This window comes from Apis dorsata, unplaced genomic scaffold, assembly GCF_000469605.1.
Source record: "Apis dorsata unplaced genomic scaffold, Apis dorsata 1.3 scaffold_525, whole genome shotgun sequence".
Classification (NCBI taxonomy): Eukaryota; Metazoa; Arthropoda; class Insecta; order Hymenoptera; family Apidae; genus Apis; species Apis dorsata.
Genome location: NW_006263748.1, coordinates 640,893 through 645,031, shown reverse-complemented (window position 1 = coordinate 645,031; position 4,139 = coordinate 640,893). Strand labels below are relative to the sequence as shown.

The following is a 4,139-nucleotide window of genomic DNA, read 5'->3' as shown; positions in this document are numbered from 1 at the left end:
AACATTTTGATTCCCAACTATTTACGTCATTTTGCCAAGGGAATGGCGTCGAATTTTTGTCAACCATTTTGTTTCGCGATATTTCGCGGCGGAGGAATCGTTGATTTTCGTTTCGGAATTTCGTGGCGCGATTAATGTCTGTTGTTAGCGTCGCAGTTAAAACTTTTTATTTTCCCCCCTCTCTGTGTTCAACGGAGATTTATACAACTATTTATTTATTTCTTTTTCGCCCCGAGAAAAACTAAAAGTAAAATGTTAACGACAATTTCGAAAAATCAGCGATAATTATATATTGGCGGATATTTTTGTTTCGATAATTACCCTTATGATTGGTTTGACAGGTTCTCTCGAAATTTATTTTATCTTAAACGATACATGGGATGTTGTTACGAACCCAATAAAACGTTTATCTTTCGTTCGTATTTAACGAACGAATAATATAATATATCGTTTTTTAATTTTTATCGAATTAACGGGAAATCAGAATGTTTCAGATATACACATTCGTAACGATTCCTCATTAATTAAATAATCTAATAATAAATTTCTAATACTTTTCGATATCCATCGAAAATGACATCGACGTAGTATTTCGCTTTGTGGTAGGAGAGAGAAGCCGCCGTTGATAAAGATACTTAATGCCTTTCAATTTACCGCATTAATGAATTTTTCAACGAGCATACCCTCCCTACATCCCTCCGTCGATTCATCGAATAAACAGGCATGCTTCGCTCTTGTAATAACAAACCGTGGTTCGCCCGCTGCGTTAACCGGCGATATAATAAACGTAAACTCGTGCCGGAACACAAATTGCAACCACACCCACGTTCTCAAAGGTCGAACGTCGAGTTACCACCACCACCACGATGCTTTCTCGAGAAAAAGTTGCTCCCGCGTACAACTCGGAGGAAAATTGTTCCTCTTTCATTCGGATGCTCGCTCTTTCATTGGCCGATATGCACCGACGAATCTTCTCTTCCCTTTTATATCGCTTTGCGAACAACGCGTTGGTTAAAAATTGTAGGGATAAACCGAATCGTATATATATATATATCACGAAAAGTATAAAACGAGAAATGAAATCGAAAAGAAAGAAAGAAATTGCGTCATCTTTCTCGCAAATCTTCTTCTCGCTCGTCGATGACTCGATGGAATCGTGATTTCAACGAAAAAAAAAAAAAAAAAAAAAAAAAATGGTAGAAAACGTTATGTTGGAAGCGGAGAGGCGAGTTACGTAAGAAGACTTGGTTTTTCAATCTTCCAGTTGCTCGAACTTGGCTGCACGCGTACGTATGCAAAGCCGGCGTTCGCCGAGCGTACAACCGTTGAAAGTTAGGCGAATACGACGTACGAACATCGTACTCGGTCGAGAGTCTCTACCGCAATTAGAACTCTACTGGCTGCTTTCGCCGGAGAAAACTTTGAAACTCCAGTTATTTTTAATAAACGACGAAATGGTCATTGGTGTAACAACACCACCAACCGCGCTCCATCGGGATTATAAGTTAACTCGTATATAAGTAAGGAACTGGTTCGAAGAAAATCGCGTATATACACGCGATAAGAAGGAAGATAAGAATAGAGAAAATCGTTTCTTTTCTTTTTACGTTTTCGAATATTTATATAATAAATTTTTGCTCGAGACGATACAGAGGAGTATAAAGATGGAGCTGGTTCGAACACTTACGGCATCCGTATAAAGGTCGATTAACCTCGAAGGAACGTTTCCCTCGTAGTAATTATCCGACAACGAGGTATGGAATTCGCTCACGATTCATCCGTTCGTAAGTAAACTGATAGGGGCAGGGCGGGCGCGTACAACATTCGCAGTTTGCATGGAGAATTACGTGGATGGGGCCGTAACAGGTCTGGTGCGGTAACGGCCGACTGGCTGGTCAAAGGAACGATTTAACCCCTGTTGACCTCGTGGCTCCAACTTTACTTTCGTTCTTTCTTTCTCTCGGTTGTCAGGTTACGACACCTAAATACACATACGCACGTGGCACATGCACGTTTATTCGTTACGTGCGCGTACACGTGCACCGTCACGTACCCTAATAGAGAGGAGAGAAAATGGCGGCAATGGTGGTGGTGGTGGTAGAGAGCGTGGGCCGAGCTATGCCCAGCTATTAATACCGCGTGGTACTTTGGTCAAACGATAATTAGATGGACGTTACCCTTACGAGAATAATCGAGTAATTAGATTTAATTGACGCAAACGGGAAATCCCCTCTCCTCCTCGTAACGATACGATTCGTTATTTCTCATTTTAGTGGAAAGAGAAAGGGAAATTCTTGGGGGATTTGAATAAAGGAAAAGAAGATCGTTCGATGAGTTTGGCGGAGAAGAAAAGATTCGGATAGGAGACGGATCGGGGCGCGATATATAAATTGGAAGGAAGTAAGGAAGGCGCGGAAGATGGAAGTGGCGAGATTCTCGTTCGTTGTCCGAATATTGGATTTCACCCGTGTGGCAAGAAACTACCCTCTCTCGCGGAATATCCCCTTTTTATTCCCTTTTTCGTCGCCTTCTTCCATTTCCGTATGTACGTAGCGTACGTATACGTAAGCGTAAGCCCGCGCTTCCTTCCTCCCCGTTGGAGAGGAGGAGGAGGAAGAAGAAGAAAACGGACGTATCGAGTAAAGGGAAAGATTCCGGTGGCCGAAGGTGAGGTAAGAACTATTTAAATTGAAATTGAAGCTTCCATTTTCTAACTCTCCGCTCTAACCTCTCTCTTCCCTCCCCCCCCTGCCCCGTATTCCGTCATGCCATTCGATCTCCTAAAAGGGAGAAACGTCTAAGTACCAGCAACGCCTCGCACTTTCGAAATTGGCTAGTAAATCGCGGATGGGTAGGAAGGGGAAGATGATTCTGATCCACCGAGTTCGTAAATTATCAGCCTCTCTAAGAATCCTCCTTTCCTCTCCATCTTCCCTATCCTCCATTTTTCCCTCCCTTTTTTTCCTCTCTTTTCTTTAAACAAATCTTATCATCGTTGCGAGAAGAATTTCTCTTTTTCTCAATTTCTCTATCGATTTTTACCTCACCCTATATATCCTTCGTTCCGATTTTTCGTCTTCGTCGGCGTAAATGAATTTAGCTTGAAATTCGAGATGATTAAGTAATAGACACGTTACTATGACGTAGAGAGATAGCGACGTGGCTATCAACGGGATGCCCTCGAGAGTGGCCAGGAGGGCGGTAAGTGAAATTCTGTCCACTTTCGAGGGGAGGGAGAGAGAGAGAGAGAGATCCAATAATCCAGGGATTGGGCCAGGCATGGTCTATTTAATTCACTAGGAAGGGGATTGATACGTTTACCTGTATCTACCTCACGCATCCTCTCGGTTTTCCTTGTAACGCGGTGACTCCCAACGGGGAAACAGTCGATACTGCACGTTACACGCGCCGTATATCGAATATAACTCTTCCAACACGATTCGCGTATTCTTTCTTAACGCTTTTTGTCTCGGATACAACCCTCCCGTTAGAATACTTTACCGAAATTTCAATTCTCCTCGAAAGATCTTCAATTTTTCGAAACGTTCCGTCGTTAATATTCCGTCCATTCGATTATCTTCGTTTCTTATTAAGATTACCAGTCTAGGCCGAGAAGAGAAAGAATATTTCCCGATGGAATTTAGAATGCAGCGTCTCGCATGAATTCGAGGCATAAATCGGGCGAAACGTTAACGAAGATTCGCTCGAATAGATCGAAATAGTATTTTATCTTCTCGAAGAAGTAGAAATTTGTTTAATCTCGATCGACGAGTATATCGAGTTAGCGGAGAAAGGGGGTGTGGGGGGGCGAGGAGTTTCGAAATGGCGGACTTAAAGTCAATAAGGGAGGGAGGGAGGGCGAAGCAGAAGTGATGAGCCGAGGAAAAGACCTCTCGCAAAAGTTTGGAAAGAGTTTCGATAAGTCGCACTCTTGCTCCGTCCACCGCTGGGAGAGACTCGGGTGTGCTTATGGGCAATTTCATCCGACCATTCCCAAGATCAAATCCGAGTAGTAAAGTTTTGCTTCTTAAGGAAACCGCGACAGATTGTACGCTCACCGATTTCTCTTTTTAGAACTTTGATACATTCACCGCTGTTTCATTTAGCGGTATTTTTCTTGCAAACTCGGAATACTCGGC

At 42.9% G+C, this 4,139-nt stretch overlaps 1 long non-coding RNA gene across 1 annotated transcript in view; it reads left to right on the top strand.

Annotated features, from left to right (window-relative positions):
* The first annotated feature begins 2,325 nt into the window (after window positions 1-2,325).
* Window positions 2,326-4,139, top strand: part of LOC102673081 — a 22,291-nt gene continuing 20,477 nt past the window's right edge. The window contains exon 1 of the long non-coding RNA XR_422492.2: window positions 2,326-2,672. This is a non-coding gene — a long non-coding RNA (uncharacterized LOC102673081). The remainder of the gene's footprint in view (window positions 2,673-4,139) is intronic.